Genomic DNA, 19,613 nt, shown 5'->3' with positions numbered 1-19,613 from the left:
TAAAAATCTTTTACTCTCACCCTTTTTCTCCCCTGTCTGTGGTAAACACAACAGCTCACTATGTCTCTTTCTAAACTGCTTTCTTTATCTTTATTAAAACAACACTGTAATATAAGTTACAAAGAGAAACTCATTCTATGCCATACCTGCCATCATACATGTCTATACATGTATCAGTATATGATACACACATAGCAAAATGAATACACTATGTAATTTGCATTCAATAATTTACTTACCATTTAACATTCTATCTTAGAAATTTTTTCATGCACCTATAGACTTACTCAGTTATTTTAAAGCCTGTTCATCAATCCTTTAATCATTTTCCTTTGGACTGATATATATAAAATTTTAATTTTTTTCACTAATCAAAAATAAAAGCTTCAGTGAGCATCTTTATATTTCTGTGCACGTGTTCAAGTATTTCTGTAGGACAGATTTCTGGAAGTGGCATGATTCAAACGAGTATGCACATTAAACAATTTAGTACCTACTGCTAAACTGTCCTGCAAAAAGACTACCAGTTTATATTCCCCATTAACAATGGATGAGAATACCTGTTTTTCATGTTTTAAACACTGCGTATTATGTGTTTTAAATTTGTGCTTATCTGATGGGTAAAAAATGGTGTCTTACCGTTTTAAACTCCTGATTACTGATATGTTTGAGCATCCTTTCAAATGTTTATTAGGCATTCTTTTCTAAGAAATGGCTTCCTATAGCTTTTGTGCATTAAAAAATTTGTGTATGAGATTTTCTTATTTATAGCAGCTCTTTGCAATTATGGCTTTTAACTCTTATATTTGTAACATCTTTTCTTCTAGTTCATTACTTGTTACTTTTGTTTATGGAGTTGTTGACTTTAAAGGAATAGCTAGCTATTTCTCCAGCAAGTTCCCCCCCCCACCCCCCCCCCACCCCCGAACAACAAAATTGCATTTTAGGACATGTAATCTAATGGTGCAGGAACCATACCCTAGTCCAGAGAAACAAGGAAGAAAAAAACTCTTTTATGGACCTGAGAGGCACTGTTGTAAAGGAAGAGTCCATTGGAGGAAACTGAAACTTCCAAGTAGACTACCTTTTCATTAGCTGAGCTACTCTGTGGCAGGGAAGAATCTTTTCTTCTTCCTGATGAGGTAGTAAATGTGTCACTTCCTGTCAGAGATGCAAGGTACATCTCTTCCAGTTGGGGTCAGTAGTGTGCATTGAGACATTGCATTCTCTTTTCTGGCCTGATACCATTGTTTTTTTTTCATGTGTGCAGTTTATTATACAGGTTGGGTATTTAAAATTAAAACATATTTGGTAATGATTAGTTGAACCAACACTATTTTAAATGAGGTTTCTATTAATTTTCACAATCTTTCATTTCTCAAACATTTTAACTTCTTTTGTGGAGTCCAATCTGTCAGTGTTGTATGGTTTTTGCTCTTCTGTCTTGCTTAAGTAGGCCTTCTTGACTCCGGTAATAAAAAAAAAAAAATACTCCTGTAATTTGAAAATAATCTTCACATGGTTCCTTTCATTAATTTCAATTATCTCTTTTTTTCTGAAAAGACCAACTTTGATATTATTGACATTCTATTTTTTCTATTTTATTTTATACTTTACATTTTTCTATTTTATTATTATTTTTTAAAGCTTTTTGATTCGAGTAGTTAGTTCAGTTATTCTTTCATCTTTCTTGATTTCTAATAAATGTATTTAAGGCTATAAAATTTTCTCTGAGAATCTTTTTATCATATGTTACATCATAGATTTTGACAGATAATTTTGCTGTTACCATTATTTCATAAATTTATAATTTAGATGTTATTTCTAAGCAAACACATTTAAACATTGGTATTAATTTTTAGTTTTTAGTTTTGTTTTACATTGTGGCCTGTGTATTTCTACTTTTTGGAATTTACTGATTTTTTTTCTTGTGAGTGTGTTACATAAGAGAGATCATTTTGTACATGTCCCATAGGCATTTGAAAAGAATGTTCATTCTCTATGTTAGCGTCAAGTTAAGCTTATTATAAGAGTACAAAGTATTTATTACATGTAAAATATAAGGTATATGATAATAGCATTAATCTTATTAATTGTCATCTTTTTGTCTGGTAAGGGTTTTTTTCATTGCAAGCAATGGACTCTGACTCTAGTTAACTTAAACAAGAAAGAAATGTATTGGGAAAATGTGGAGAAACTCACCGAATTGATAAAAAGTTGAAAAGCCAGGTCTTGAAAAGGACAGGTCTGGGGGGGGGGCGGGTTTCGATAGCAAGAAGTTAGGAGTGGTTTTTCGGGATGACAGCGATGGCGAGGAAGCAGTAAGCTTGTTCAGGCTTACTCCTGCGATCCTTGCCCTTCGACCGTGCTGCCCACTGCAAGGCGCCCCCCTCGTCTGGCAGTGATGCGGGTGCCCCCAGTGAGGTGCTGGTTTAGCAAAGTGGGTGGAGAGGGGCCAGAAAAGCTCTTCTCTCGGGTTCCCTCCCTCGTGGTGGTCGTAGAGCCCCTGGCCCACTGCCCAGAGTCTCTGCTTTCGTTCTCTCGTCTGGGAGAGAGGGGCCAGTATCGCAATCCCATCCAGGGAACCGCAATTACCTGCTGGCAACAGGATGGCGGGAGGGAAATGGGGATATATTTTAGGGGTGCGGTGGGGGGGCTGTGCCGGCAAAACTTACGGTTTGAGATTCTCTCTTAGGGTTGTGCGGGGTTGTTTCTCAATCGAGTTTATTGGGTTTAATAATGAATCTGATCCCAGCTCCTCTGTATCATCCTCAAATTCCTAACTGTCCAGGTACGCCGCGGTGCACTCTCCTGCCCTTCCAGCAGGGGTATCGATTTATTTTTATTTTCAAATTCCTTTTGTCATTTCAATATGTTTTGGAGGAGGAGTGATAGAAACTTGTGTGCAGTCAGCCCTCTGTAACCAGAAGTCTGGATTTTTCTCCTCTTCTTTTTCCGTTTGTGTGTGTGTGTGTGTGCATGCGTGTGCATGTGTGCACACACACGTGTGTTTAAGTCTAATGGTTCCACAGGACTTAAAAAGAAAGCCGGCCATATTCTGCCACGTTCTTTCCACTCTGAAGTTCTGCATCGCACACGCAATGATTTTTATCTTTTTTGGCCCTTTCTTCTGGTAGTTTACCTGCTTATTTCTAAATCAAATGCTCCCTCTTATATTTCTCGATTTCTCAGTTTGTGGATGAAAAGGGGGCCACATGCTAAACCTGACAAGCTCAGGGGAGGCCAGCATGGCGGGTCCTACAAACTCAAAGATCGAAAGTAACCACCTTGGATGATCTGAACATAAAAATTCCTCACCAAAAGCGGGTCGTGGCGGGTACTCGCATCCTGGGCCTGTAGCTTCTGCGACAAAGGTCAGTCTTTATCTTAAGTGAGCCCGTCTATTGTCTGTCGGCCTCTGAGATAACATACCTTTGAAATGTCAGCCATCTTTTCCAGACTCCTCAGGGCACACCCACCACCAGAGCAGGAGACCACAGACCCCCTCATGGTTACCTTGTCCCCCCCACCCCATCTCTGTGCTGTAAATGTTAATTATCAACTATCCTACACCCGCCACTGTGAGAGGACTGTGTGTCTCCCCATTTTACTTTGTAACCAGCCTCAGAGATTGGCCCACTTTGCTTTCTCCCGCTCCCCTTAATCTACCAACGGATGTCATGTGACCCTCCCGTGTCTCCTCCTTTGATTCTAATGTATAGAATAAGCTGCAAAACTGCCATTCTCCAGAGCATTTTCTCAATCCATTGAGATTTCGCTTCCCAGCAATTGTCATCGGTTTGGCTCAAATAAACTCAAAAATTCTCTACAGGTTTGGACGTTTCTTACATGGACAAATCTTAGGCACTATCTAGTGACAATGACAATTTAGCTCTCTTTTTTAGCTCCCTTCATCCTCTCAATATGGTTACATCACATTTTGAAAGGTTAAACCCGCCTTTGGTGTGTACCTTGTTCTGACAAGGTAAATGTCCAGAGCCGAGCCGTGTGGAATACTGAGTCCATTGTGTTCTTGGAAGACTTTTTGCTTTTCAGGAGTTAATACTTACTATATTCGTTTATATGATTAATTTTGTTGGAGCTAGCTCTTTAATGGTCTCTTTCTCTCTCTCTCTCTTTGGCAACATAAGAGGTGATCTGAATTTTAGCATATAATTCTCATTTGGCTCATGGGACAAATGAGTAGTATTATATACTCGTCTTTTTCTTTTCTTTTCTTTTCTTTTTTCTTTTCTTTTCTTTTTTTTTTAATGGCTCTTGAGAATCAATTGTGGGATCCCTCACCAATCGTGTGCTCAGCGACTTCATGTTGGTAGCTTGAAATCAGCTAGTACTTTAATGAAAAAGCACACACTGAAGACTCAGTACAAAAAGAAGAAAGTAAAATATTAATTTTTTATGTAGATTACATGTTGAAATATTTTGGATATAGTGGATTAAATAAAGTATATTATTAAATTAGTTTCACCTATGGGATTTTTGGTTTTGTGTATACCTTTCTTATGTGGCTACCAGAAGATTTAATATTACATATAGGACTCACATTATATTTCTATTGTTATGTGCTAGTCTAGTGGTGAGATTAAAGTCAGGTCGAACATTTTTGGCAAGAATGCGTCTCGACGATGTGCATTTCAAATTGCATCACATCAGGAGGCACAGATGTCAGAGCATCGCACTATCAGTGATGCTCACTTTGGTCCTCCAACTATATAGAGACTTCCAGAGCTCTCATAATAGACACTTTCCTCTTTGCAATTAAAAATCCGTGCAGATATCCTGTTACCAAAAAGTCATCCACATGATGGTTTCGGCATTCTCTGATGATCTTAGCCTTGACTCAGTGATTACACTGGAGTTTGCCAAACGGTGATTTTCTTTATTTTGTCAATCCATCTATGTTGATTAGCTGCCATTGGTCTATCAAGAAGTGCTCCACACTCCTCCCCTTTATCCTTTTAGTATATCTATATCCATATCTATATAATATACTTTTAAAATTAATTGATTGTGTTGCGATCATTCTTTTTTATTTATATTGAGTTACAAACAATATTAATCATTCTTTTTGATGCTCATACGTGGACTTTGCTGCACCGTCTATTCACAAATTATCCGAACCACTTTCATCAGTTACAGATTTTCTGAAAACTGCTTCTGCGGTAGGTGATTGACAAATGTTATCTGCTCGGCCATCTTCTCAGGGGCAGACTCTCAACCCAGCTGCACTTCTCAGTCCTGCCCTGTCTCAGGGGCCAGCTCAACCACCACCGGTCCACAAAGCCTGCCAGGCCACTTGAACTTAAAGTGACCCCCTCTCCCCTTGAGCAGTGGTGAAGAATGGGCTCCCTGGTAATCATGAGCTTTTTGAACTTCTTTAATTTCTCAATGCTTTAGCTGTATAATAAGAATAATGATAGTTCCTTTCTATAATTATCATGAGCATCAAGTGATGTAAAGCAGTCAGCAGAATGCCCAGCGTTAGGCAATGTTCAATAAATTACAGTCTCAATTTCCACTGTACGTATTGTCCACACACGGGGGATTATTCGCGTGTGTGAATTGTTGGTTACCTCACCATCAATATGTCATCTCCCAATTGTTTTCAGGACAGGAACCATATCTTTGCCATTTTTCTTCAACACACGTCTAATACAATGCTGTTTTGTTTAGGTGACTGAGTCTACCTGGAAACTCAGAGAGTGGTATGCTACCAAAACGACAATGTACAAACACAACGACAACAACAACAACAAAAGAAACAGAAAAAGAAAGAGAGAGAGAGAGAGAGAGAGAGAGAGAGAGAGAGAGAGAGAAAGGAAGGAGGAAGGAAGGAAGGAAGGAAGGAAGGAAGGAAGGAAGGAAGGAAGACAGAAAGAAAGAAAGAAAGAAAGAAAGAAAGAAAGAAAGAAAGAAAGAAAGAAAGAAAGAAAGAAAGAAAGAAAGAAAGAAAGAAAGAAAGAAAGAAAGAAAGATCTTATCTGATCTCGGAAGCTAAGCAAGGTCGGTACTTGGATGGGATACCACCTTGGAATACCGGGTGCTGTAGGCTTTAAAAAAAGAAAAAAGAAACTAAACGACAACGTGCGCTAAGTGCCAGTTCCGAGGCTGGCAGTGTCTAAAGCAAGAGCATGCAGCGCTGAGCCATACAGACAAGGTCCTCACATTCATGGGGCTTTTCTGCTGGTCTGGGGAGGTGGACAATAAGCAAGTTAAAATAACTAAGATATTAGGGCTTGCAGAGAATTAAAATGTGGTTGTAAATTACAGTGCCTCATGGTGACTTCTGGTTGTGTGGTGAGTGAAGGCCACTCTGGGGAGGTGGCTTTGAAGGTACAGATAACAAGGACTCAGCCTTGGAAAATTGGTTGGGGATAAAAATAAAATAAAACAAGAGAAATAGCAGAGAGAGGGAAAGCGGACGCCTCGGCCCCGTGTGGGAATAAGCTGGCCGTGTGGAAGACCTGGGCGGGGGAGGCGAGAGGGGCCAGGACCACGAGGCTGGACTGCAGCAGGGCGTCTGGATGGCTTTGACAATGTGAGAGAAAGCCCCGGAAAGGTCGTAGGAGCTGGGCGACACAGTGAGATTAACAGCTATAAATAATTATTCTGGCCACATTCTGACGAATGGAGTAGGGGTGGTGGCAAGGAATAAGGGAGGCCACAAACTGGAGAAGAGGTAACCTGGATACCTGGAAATGGCAATACCAAATGCAAGCAATTGTTTCTTCTTATGCGGAGGGAGGACTGTGGGACTACTTTATCATCTATTACTTAAGCTGGCGATAAATCGGTAATAGACTTTTATGCTTTTTAAAGGTTTTAATATTTTTGTAAATTCATCCGATATGGTTTACGTAAATGTAAAGGATTCATAAAGTAAGTCTCAAATATATTGTAGACTTTTAAAGACAGGGTGAAGGCACAGTGGGGAAGGCGGAGACCTCCTTTAAGTTGGGATAAGAGATCTGAGAGGAAAAGGAGGTGGTTTTGAGACCTCTTGCTTTTTTTTCTTTCTCAAATTTGTTTAGGGCCAGTTACAGTTAAACTTGGGTTCAGAGGTCCTAATTACCATACTGGGTGTGAGCAGACGCTTCATGCACATCGACTTTGATGGGCGTGATGCATCCAGCGCCAGATCTGTCACACACAAGCCCACCGCCCCGCGTGGGCCAGCACCGCCTCCAGCGGGGTCTACCAGGCAGCTACCCGTTCGGCCTTTCTATGTCCACTCTTGACCCTCATGTGTGGTCTTTTTCCCCACGCAACAGAGTTATTGCTTCAAAACAAATCAGAAAAGCCGTTGACCTACTCCCATCTGGTGTGGTTCGCTCAAATCTAAGTCCCACGGAGCCAACTGAGATGAATTGCGAGCCTTTATTAGCCGGCCGGCGACTGACTCTCTACCGCGCAGGGTTAGAGGAGATCAGTCCTGAGGTCCCGAAAAGAGGCAGTTTATAAAGCCTAGAACCACACCCTGGTTAACAAGTAAACAGATTACCACACCCTGGTAAACATCAAAACAAGTACGCAGATTACAGAATCAGAAGTTGGCCGTTAGCATATCTTTGAGCAGATTACCACACCCTGGTTAACAGAATCAGAGTAAATCCTTAATGCTGGCTTACTGGAACACTTTCCACCCTTAACACCTACCACACTGGCTGGCTCGCCATGGTACTTAGAATGAAGCCAAGTCCTTAGAACGGCTCCTTGGCCTCCGTGAGCGGGCGGCTCTCGCTGCTCTGATCTCGTCTGCTGCTCTCCCCTCTGGATCCCGCATCAGAGCAGCACTGGCCTCCGCATTGTTTATTCAACCCACGAGCTCACTCTTACTCCGGGGCCCGGAATGCCCGCCCCCTGCCTGGACCGTCTCTTGGTTCTCTCCTTCCCGCCATTCAGGCCTCTGCTCACACGCACCTCCTTAAGGAGGCCTTCTCCGGCCACCGTACCTGAGGAAGCACTCTTCCTTCCATGGCTCTGTCCCTTTAGTTCGCTTTCTTTTCCTTCTGAGCCCTTATCGCCTCTATACATCGCATCAGATATTGGTTTGCTGTTTGCTCCCACATATGCTTGACCATGAGCTCTTAGAGACCAAGGACTTACCTATTTCATTCTCTAGAGTCTAGAACAGTACCTGGCATATGGTAGGTAGTCCATAAATATTTGCAGAATAAATGGATACGTAAAACAGGGAGTGAGCAGACCAGACAATTTTTAACTGCTGTGCCTGGGCTGGCCACATTTAACCTACTAATTGGCAATAACTCAGGAACAATTTGACATCTTTTATTATCAGTTTAAAAACCTATAGGCGTATTGATCATTGATCGTTCTTGGACAGTGTTACGGTTATTAAATAGCCCTTTTCCCACCATACAGTTCTGGACAGGTTTGTATTAATAAGCAGGATTTATACATCAGGAAAGAAGAATTCACATTTTAATGTTATCTATGTTTCAAGTACTTTGTATATGCTATGGTTTCATTTATCATTCCATTTTATGTTTTTCCAGCAATTTCATGAGATATAGAAGCTTTCATTTGATAAAGAAGAATCCGAGGTTCGGAGAGATTGTTTGTCTAGAGTCACAAAGTTGGATCTATAATCTATCCAGACTTACAGTCTACATAAAGTCCCATGTCCCACGCCTAGCTGAGAGTCATTAAAGGTATCATCAAATGTTCGTGCCGGGAGGAAATTTAGATCTCATTTAATCTGGTCTTCTTACCTTCACAGGCAGGAGAACTCAGGTTGACTTGTCGGCCCACCTACTTAATAGGAGAGCCAGCCTCAAAGCTCAGGACGCTCCCAAGCTGCCAGTCTGCTCCAGCCGGGCAAGGTCTTTCTGCAGTTATTTGCAGATCTCATACTTGCAAATTCACCTCCCTGCTAAAATTTACTTGTAAGCCCCCGAAGCAACACTGGCGGCGTGTTTGCGGTCGTTCGCAGTCGTACACTGTGCGGCGACATTTTTGAGCCGCCCATGGTACACGTACCCAGCTGAAGCTGGGCAGGCGACGCGCTGCCTTTTTGTGTTATTAGCTCTCATATCAGTGTTCCTTTCGTGGTTCTTTAATGCCATGCTTTTTTTGTCTTTTGTTTTGCATTTTTGAATTTTCATTGGTGATTTTGCAATTTAAAATGTCCCTCAAGTGTAGTGCCGCGGTGCTGCGGAGTGTTCCCACGCACGGCGGCGGTGACGGGCCTTACGGAGGAGACGGGCATGTTGGGTCAGCTTTGCTGGGCGTGAGTCACGGCGCCCTTGGCCGTGAGTGCTGTGTTAATGACTTGACAATGCATACTAAGTAAGGTGTCTTTAAACACTCACAGATGAAGTTACGTATTGACTGGTTGACAAAAATGTTGTGACCAGAGGCTTAAAGGAACCCTAATCCTGTGTTTCTCCTAGGAATTCACTAACTCAGTGTTCGTAGTGACTTTATGGAGCGTAACTATGGTGAATGATTAGAATCGACTATTTTGTAACCCATTGTAGAGTTGCATCTGGGTACAGAGGACGGTAAGGGGTGGTGATGTTAAAAAAAAAAAAAAGAAGAAGAAGGATGTGGTTCCATAGTGTAGCGGTTAGCACGTCTGCTTTACATGCAGAATGCCCTGGGTTCACGCCCCAGTGAAGCCAAGGTTCACGGTCTACATCCATGCCATGCTGAACAAGCCCCATGTCTGATCTTGGAAGCTAACCAGGGTTGGGCTTGGTTAGTACTTGGATGGGAGACTCCCTAGGAAGACCAGGTGCTGTAGGCATAAATAATAATAAAGCAAAGCAAACAAACAAACCTGAATCCCTAGGAGAACTACTTAGTTGGAATTTAAAAGTATTATGAATTTTTGTTGCTCGTAATACCTTGGTTATGTAATGGCTGAAAAATGACTGCTAGAAATTTATTACTGCTTGGCTATGCCCATGGGAACATAGCTATGTCCATGGGAACACAGGCTGTCACCCATAGGGACATAACATTCTAAACGTGCTTTCTGCTTCTGTAACCTCGCTTACGCCCCTGACCTGTGAGTTGACAGGTAATGAAGAGAAGAAAGATAGCCCTTTGTGTTTAGACAGAATGTAGAATGAGATTTTGGGCTTAAAACCCCTATACCTCTACATTTCGGGGCGCTTAATTTGGGGTCTGCGTACCCCTGGCAGACCCAGCTGGCTGAATAAAGAGTGTTTCCTATAACTCACTGAGCTCTGGTGGTCCGTGTGTCTTTCGGGGGCTGGCGGCCACAACAGTTAGACCTCTAGAGCTTTGAAGACTGCTGGCTCTGGAACGGAACACTATGAGAAAGTGAAAACAGTTATTCTTACTGTTTCTGATTGTGGGCTATAATTTTAGCGTTCTTGTTTTTGACCTTTTCTAAGCACAGCCGTATACTGTCGTTGTTAAAATGGTAGATAATTGTAATACGGTAAAAAGAGCATTCGATTTGGAGTCGCAAATTCTGGGAATGAGTCAAAACTCTGATGCCCACGGGTTGTGTAACCGTAAGAAAATCTCAGAACTTTTCTGTAAAAATAGGGACACTAGCCAATATTAGCTAACTCACACATCTCACGTGTTCCAAGGACTTTTCATTCAACTCTCACAACCCTATGAGGGAGACATTAAGACCTCATTTTATAGAGGAGTAAGTTGAGGTCCAGAGAGGTCAAGTGCCTGGCTCAGGGTCACACAGCTAGAAAGAACAGAGCTGGGACTGGGACCCCAAGATGCTCTCTTAACCAGAGCCCTGCAGCCCCTCCCTGGCCCTCGCCAGAAGCTAAGTACAGAAGTATATAAGTACGGAAGCCTCAGTGCTGATAAAATGTAAGCTATCACTACTTTTTTTTTCACTTGGGTTAACATTTTGAATGTTACAATTTAAGAAAGAGTTTTCCTTTAAGATGTGTGGTTTTCAAAAAGTTTGTTGGAATCGTTACATATGCATCTTTATGTTATTATAAATACTTCTTTATTCATCCAGGGACCAACTTTTTTTTTTTTTTTGGTCAAGACTCATTTCTCATTTTCAATTGAAAAGGAGAATTTTAAGTGAACATTTTATTTACAGCAACTCTTTGTGGAACTTATCATTTGCATTTAGAATGGGATATTTATATTTGTATTTGAGGGTGATTTTCCAAAGCACAAAGTGTTAAGTTATAACTCTGAAAATTGTTTCACCGGAAGCAATCTAAACTAACTAAATTAGTAAAAGAAAGACAAAGGAGAAGAAGGTCCAATCAGGGAGCCACTGCTCCTGGAAACTTCAACCCTCTCCACTCTATCAAGTTTGTCACGAAGTTGGGACTAGCGTCTTCTCCTGTGAGTTTCACTCACGCGAGCAACTCGCTCACTCACGCACACACGCTCGCACGCACTCATTGATTTACAGAACTTTTTGATCATCTTCCATGTGCCTGGCCCAGAGGATACGGCAACAAGCAACAAAAAAGTAAGCTGCTCTCAGGCAGCCGACTTCTAGTGAGGGGAGCCGGCAAAAGCAAGCAAGATAATTTGAGATGGTGGTGAGTGCTATGAAATGCCACTGTCTTAGGCTGGCTGGTTGGTCATCAGCCACAAGAGTGAGCTTGGACGTGAGTGCCCCAGCTGGTCAGCATGACCATGGCCTTCTGAGAGAACTTGCTCCAGGCCACTGCTTACCGGCTCCTGATTCCTGGCCCCCAGAAACTATGTCAGATAATAAATGCCTGCTGTTTTAAGCTGCTGAGTGTTGGGATGATTTGTCCTGGAACAGTAGATAACTATTACAGTTCGAAACTCTCGTGTTTAAATTTCTGCTATTTGCATCCCTGGCCAACATCCAACAGCTAGATGAACCTGAATGTTCTTCTGTCGTGAGCTCAGAACCAGGCTGCTGAGTGACGTGGGAAAACCCCGCAGAACAGGTCATGTGGTTTTCACATTCACCAGCGTCACCTGGGCGCTCAGCACCAAGCTATGGCGTTTTCCTGGTGAATTCTCTTATCTTCGAACATTCTCCACTGTTTTTGAACCCCAGGCCCCTTCATCCCCACCCCCTCCCAGCAGACGCCCTCAGCCCTCTGCCTCGGGGCTGCCTCGGGGCACTCATCGCTGGCCTCTGCGGTCTCCCCACTTCCCCTTTTCTTCTGTGCCAGAGGAAGAGCCGTTCGTTCCCTTAAATCTAAGGTCAAGTTTTTCTTCTGGAATCATCCGTCTCCTCCTCCCTGCTCAGGCTGCTTGCTCATTCAACAGCTTTTCAACGTCTGCTGGCTCAGCCACATCAGCATATAACCAAGCTCCAGCCTCTCCAGTCTGAAAGACAAAAAAAAAAAAAAAAAATCATCTTTCCACCCACATCCTTCTCTGTCTACACAGCTAGATTTCCTCAAGTTGCCTGTTGTCTACACTACACTCGCGGCCTTCACGAAAACTACTTATGCAGAGGGAAAATAATTAAAATGTCCTGTTAGGGGAAATTTCGCACACAGGCATAGGTAAGGCAATAGTGCTCCGTCCCCAGCTTCCGTGACAACTCGCTATGTTGAAGAAATGCCAGCGATCATGTCATTTATCCCATAATATTTTAGCATCTACTTCGACAATGTTAGAACTCTCCGAGGCCGTTCTCCAGTCTCCGTTCTGACGCGGCATTCCCATCGTCTAGCATTGTGGTTTATTCTTCCCTAAATGACAACACTATTCTATTTGACTCGTCTCAATTGCTCTTCAGCCTCTATTTTTGAAATTTTCTTTGTTAGATTTTTCTCCACTATTATCTCATTTCCTTGGGGCTTCTTCCTTGGCCCCAGCTTTCCCAAGGCTACGACTCGCTTCCGACGGCGGCAGGTTTGGCCGTTGGCCCCATCCTTTTTTTCTGAATTCCAGGCTCTGCTACCAACTCTGCACCTGACGGCTCTCCCTGGATGCCTCCCAGGTACTTCGCTGTGACAGACCCAGAACAAAGCTCATCACCTCCCCCCACCCCCGTTTTGTTCTTCTCTATTAACAGGTAGGATACTCACCCCGGTACTAAATCCAGAGACGCAGGAATCATCTCCTCTTTTCCCCCTCCCTGTTGCTAATGATCAACAGCCCTATGGATTCGATAATCTGAATTAACTAACAACCACCCGCTCCTTTCCATCTTCCCTGTCTCGATCACGGTCAGCGTTATCGTTCAGCGGGACTGCAACGGTTTCCTAACTGGTTTTCCTGCTCCCACTGCAGCCCCCTCCCACCCACCTTGTCCTGAAGCCGTTGCTCCTTTGCGGCCACAACATACGAAATCTTATCTTGTAATCCGCCACCTCAAACCTTTCTGCGGCTCTTTATTATTATTTTTAAAATAAAGACCCAAATCTTGTTTTCTTTCAACCTCCCCACACCTCTTTTGCTAGAATATGTTAAAGCAAATTGCGAACATTGTATTATTTTACTATAAATACTTAAGCAGCTACCTCAGAGATAAGGGGATTAAAAATATATACAACTTCAATGGTATTATTGCATCTAATAAAATTACTGATAATCCAACTGGAACCCAGTCTATACTCAAATTTCCTTGAATGTCTCAGAAATTCTTTTTACAGCTGATTTGCTCAAATCAGAACTCAAATGAAGTTCACAAACTGCCTTTGGTTGTTCTTTTAAGTCTGTGTAATCGTAATCACCCCTTTTTAGGTGCATTTTTTTTTCCATGGCGTTTATTTGTTGAAGAAACCAGGTCATTGGCCTGTAGAATTTTCCTCCATGTCGGATTTGGCTGATTGATTCCTGTCGTGTCATTGAACTTGTTTCTCTACCCTTCTGTTTCCTCTAGACGGGTAGGTAGCGCTAGAAGCTTGGTTAGGTTCAAGTTCACTTGTGAGAATAAATCATAGTGGTGCCATGTACTTCCTGTTTCTCGTTCCCAAAGATTGGCCAAGCCGTTGATGTAATGCCAGCCCTCCATTTCGAAGCTCCTCATCAGCCTGTCAGCGGATGGCTTTAGTAATTATTGATGACTGTGGCCTAGATCCATTATTTAACTAGTGGCTACCACGCCTCCTGGTTTTATTAACTAGACTACTACAAAGAAGAACTTTCCTTTATCAATTATTTGGTTATCTTGAAATACAGGCTGAATAGGAAAGTAGAATAAATGATTGACTCTTTTCCTTCCTTTACCAATTTTCAGAACAATGTGGTGGTGCTACGGCAGCCTCCGAGGATAAACAATGAGGGTTGTTGTTTTTTTTTTTTTGAGGGGGGATAATTAATTTCATTACGAACACTTGGATTTGCATAATTTTGTTGTTTTTCGACCCACTGTAGCCGTGATTCTTTTTGACACTCGAATCGTTCCATTTCTGACTCATCAAGCTGGTTCCTGTGTTTTTGATAAGATCCCAGAGGTTTTTGAGTTTCCTTGCTTTCTGATACAAAAGATGTCCTGGAACAAACATCTTGATCATTTTCTGTCATGGACCAATACTCAACCACTTCTCCAAAAAGCCCTGTTTTTGTTTGTTTCTTTCTTGGTTTTTGTTTGCTTTTCATAGGTATGGTATCTGGAACCAAGAACTGGTGGCTAGGTGAGCTCACTGTTATGGGGTGCCCTTGCTCCTAGGCTCTGTCGGTGGGCAAAAAGTCAATAGGTGATGGATAGATAGATAGATAATAGATAGATAGATGAGAGACAGATAGGTAGAAATAAAAGTTTTGTTAAATCATAATTTCATACTATATTTAAATCAGGACATTTACAATCTGGACACCGGGGCTGTCCATTGCTATTAGGCACCACTACTTTTGGCTTTTATAAGTAGACACTTACTGCCTACTAAAAAATAGTACATATTAATGGGTTACAGGATTTTTATTTAACTTTTTTGGATTTTATACTGTCTCTTTTATGCTAAAAGCGTTGGTTCCTAAGATAGGAATATAATAATTTCATCTGTCTATCCATCCATCCATCATCTATTTACTTTTTGTCCTTAGATTACACCTCACGAGGGGTGTGCATGCGGTCAACGCTGCGTTTTCGTCTTTCTATTTGTGGCGATGCCACCAACTGGATATGCAGTTAGATTTATTTGTTTCCGTCGGTCGAACATTTTGAAATTTTAAAAATTTCTCTGCCTTCTGTTAATTTTATAATATAATTCTTTTCGGGGGCTATGTCTGAATAAATAACCTCGAGTAACTGCATCCGGGAGGGAAGGTTGCTCAACCCTTTGCACACATGTGCTTCTCCTGCGCCTAGAACGTGGTCGGAGCGTGCGTAGACTCGCTTTAATGTGTGCTGGGCACCTGCCCGAGTCTTCGCAGACACGGTCTCCAGTATCCGCCTCCACCGCCCAATGAAGGAGGTATTTTTATTACTGTTTTAAAGATGACCCAATCAGTTCTCAAAGAGGTCAAGTAACTGCCTAATTCACACGATTAGTGAGTGGAAAGTCCGGAATTCAATTGCAAGTGTGCCTAGTCTAAAACCCTGTGTTCTTTCCCATTCTGCCATGCCACCTGTCAGTAATAACTCTATACTTCGTATAATAGTTAAGTCTAGAACTTCGTCCCACCACAGTTCAGGAGAGATAGAGCATGTTTATTTTTACTATTTACTGTTCCTAGATACTCTTTTGGTAATAGCCCAAACTAGAAGCGACCCAAGTGTTCATTAGCCGTAGAATTAGAACGGAAGAATTACTGCTAATGTGACAATTTGGGTGAATCTCAGAAATAGAATGTTAAACGGAAAAAAAAAAATAACATGTCAAAGTGTATACGTCTTATGTTACTATTTATATAAATTCAAAAACAGACAAAATACGTCTATGGTCTAGAAGTTGGGGTGCGGTCAGCGAATGGGAGGAGGCAGCCGAGCTGGGTGCGGGCTGTGCTATTTATTTGACAGGGGAATGTTTGCAATGTAAAAAAATCAATAGTAGGTTAATATTATTATTCTATCATTTTTATTTAATGGAAAAGGAAACAGGCTTAGAGAGGTTAAATAATTTGCCAAGGTCACGTAAAATTGGCCGAACTGGGATTCGAACTCAGTTCTCTCCAAGGCCAGAGCCCTTTGCTTAACCACCGCGTGTGCGTCAGGAGGGGAGAGCGTCGTGGGGGTCGCGAGGCTGGCGGGGACAGGCAGGGTCCCTAACCCAGGGGCAAACCCAGAACAGAGTGCGTTCCTGAGGCGCCTGGGAACACGCTGGAACGAGAGAGTCTGGATTTTGGCTCCGGGGCTGAGGCGTGGGTCCTTGAAAGGCAGGGATAAGGGGTAAGCCCTGGTGTCCTCCACCTGACCGGGAATTCTTCAGCTCTCGCTGCCAGTGAGCATCCTACCTCTCCACCCTCCCGGATGCTGTCGTCAGAGTGGAGAGGGTAGCTGAACTCAAGCTGTCCTTAAAGGACCAACACGCAAAATCTCAAAAAGTAACCAGAATGAGTAATTCTAATCCATCCTAACAAATGTATACACACATGTATGCATGGACACCGTATCACACTTTTGGGATGGCCAGAGAGGTATGGCAAAATGACCTAGTAATTATTAGGGTTACAGGTTAAGATTTACTGTTGTACTATCTACTGCAGCCTTGTAGAAAAATTCTAAAACTCATAGTATCTTTTTTTGTTGTTCAGCTTGTGAATAGTTCGTAAGCTTTTTGAATTCCTCAGCAATGCAAAGCACCCGAGGCCCATGATTATTAACGGAAAGGGGCTGTCCCGCCTGTCCCCCTGTGGAGGGCAGATCAGCAGCCATGATGGGGGAACCACTCTTTCTCACTAAGACGCAGGCTTGTCAGCTTAGCTTGAACTCATGTCAATAAAATTCTACGAACAGCGACCCTTTCCATATGCGCATAAGGAAAGATGGGTTTGGGTCAGCAGTCATGACTGGCCTGGCCCCTGCTCTGAAGCCTTGGCCCTTCCAGGGTCATCTCTCGTTCTTCACTGGCCCCCAAAGGCTGGCCCGTCCTCCCGGAGCCTGGCGACAGATCTGAGTCTGAGCAGAAATTCTGAACAGCCCTTAAGTGTTTCTGTCCCCACCGGTGGGCCGTCGTCTCTTATTAGAGACGACACCTATCATTCTCCACAGGTTAGGTCTTAATGTTTTCTTATGATGGCTTATGAGGTTTTATCTCAGTAACTGGTTAAATGAATTAAGACTTATTTTAACGGCGAAAGCGACAGTATTTTCAGTATGTACACTGTACTTACATGTTGGATCTAACTTTCCAAATAAAAATTGCTAGCGCTGACACTCACTTATGTAGGTCGTGCTCAAAAGACGGGAATAATTCCTTGATTTATCCTAAAACTCACATGGCAATACGTACACATTAAAAAAAAAAAAACAAAAACCCTTTTGTCAATGTAAGCGCAGGTCCTGTGGCAACAAAGAGCGCACCCTAGCGGCCAATCCAAATAATTGTCACTATATTACCAACCGTAAAGCTAAGTGTAAAATCAGTACGAAAGTCCATTGCGTATTTATTTAAGTGCTGTGAGAAGATTCTACAAATTTCTGTCATCCAGTTTCTTTATATGATTATAAAACTTTTTGCTGGAAAACAAAATACAGATACAGATATCTCCCTTTTAGAAATTTATTGTAAAGGCCTGTTTTCATCCTGTAAAGACAGGCCTATGATTGTCAGCTTTATATTACCTGGATATGAAAGGAACCTTATTTGTACTCTGCAAAAAGAAATACAGATACAGAAAAAAATCACACAAAATGAATGTATAATTTAATACATTATAATAAGGCATATATTTAGATTTAATATTTATATTAAATTAATATTCAATACTGTTATTAAAATTTAATTTAATGTCGATATAATATTATATACTATTTAATTAGAAGGCATATGTTAGCGAATCATTATACAACCTTGTAAGTACCACCAGGGCAAGAAATAGGATTTTGCCAGCCACTGAGAAGACCCTCCTGATCTTCCACCCCAATCATATCTTTCCCCCAAGTAACCGGTAAGATAATTTCTTGTCTGTGTTTCTTTATAGCTCTTTCACCCAAGTCAATACCCTGGGACCCTAGAGTTGTTTATTTAAAATGTTTCATATGATTTAAAGTCTCTAAATGTTCAAGTTTTTCCTTGATCCCTTTTTCAGCCTCACGATTTATCTGCTGGAAAACCCGGGCCCTTGGACTTGTGAAATTCCAGTCGTCTGAATGTTGCTAACAACGCACAGCGCAGTTCCGCGTGGCCCACCGCTCGGCAGCTGGATCAAGCTGAAGCTTCCGCAGACTTAGGCCCCACCCCTCTGGCAGGACCACAGGGGGCTATGGGGTCTTGACTCAGGAGGCACCAGAGTCTGGTCGACTCCCTTTTGTCACGTTAGTGACCGTTGATGTTTAATGCCTAAATCCATAAATTCACCGGGAGCTGCAAAGTGGTAACACTCTAATCCTATCACTTTTTTTTCCCATTTATTTATTTGTTGTAACACTTTCATAAAGAGATGCCTCCCTTCACCTAGTTTGGTTTCCCAGAGGTAAATTGATGTAGGAAAGGCAAGAAAAATGCTTGATCCTTTCCCATTATGTACCAGTTTTTCAAGTTGGTTCCTTAATATCCTCCAAATGTGATGATTTAAGTTATTTAAAAATATATAATTATGAACTTATGGATTTAAACAATTTCAATCCCTTGAAATGATTGCAGCAGAAATCACTTCATCTTTGGCAAGTGGATGCCTTGTTTGCAGTTGACTCCTGCATCCGTTTAACAGGGCCTGGTGGTTTTCCATAGCTTCATTGCCATCTGACAGGACAAGATGGTACAATGAGGGTCAATGTGTACGTGTCCTGCCCCAAACCGGGAATCAGCCATGTCTTCAAGAAGCCTTGGTTTCTGTTGGTGGGAAATAATATTTCAAAATAATAATTGGTGCTAAAGATGTTCATTGCTACTGTAGTGGTCATTGTTTTGTCTCTGGGCCTTTTCTGTGAAGATTATAATATAACATACTAAAATATAATATAAATATCCCAGGAGTTCATACGGATACTTTGAATTCCAATTTGGGGCTATAAGGTTTTTACTTATCTTCTTCTATCTTACACTATGTACCTACTTTTCCAAATAGAAAATATTATTCTCAAAAAGAGAATGGATAATAGAATTGGAATATTTCATACTTGCTCATTTGCTTTATCCTATATTACTCACGACAGTCTCACAGCAACAATACTAATGGTACCACTGCCAATATGTTACTAAAAACAGTTTTAAAAACCTTTTTTTGTATGCTCCCTCACTCTATTCTTGCTTCATTTAAAAAACAGCTATACTATATCTACATTGTCAGAGGATATGGCCATTACGAATAATACTCACTCTTCTGTAACTGTCATTTGGACTTAATTCCACAAGTAAACTTACGTGAGGAGCTTACCGCCAGTCTATCTCAATATCCCTGCAGCAAAAGCTTTTTTCCTATCAGATTCACTTTCCCTGTAAAAAGAGGAGGATGCTCGCTTACCAAAATTCAACCTGCACACTCCGTGAACTCACTCGCCCATATGCGTTGGAGAATTGCCCACTTGGAACCCACCCTCCAACCTTTGGAGTTGATGGTGGTGG

This window comes from Rousettus aegyptiacus, unplaced genomic scaffold (genome assembly GCF_014176215.1).
Source record: "Rousettus aegyptiacus isolate mRouAeg1 unplaced genomic scaffold, mRouAeg1.p scaffold_m13_p_18, whole genome shotgun sequence".
Taxonomy (NCBI): domain Eukaryota; kingdom Metazoa; phylum Chordata; class Mammalia; order Chiroptera; family Pteropodidae; genus Rousettus; species Rousettus aegyptiacus.
The sequence above is the reverse complement of the archived record's forward strand: the minus strand, read 5'-3'. Positions refer to the sequence as shown.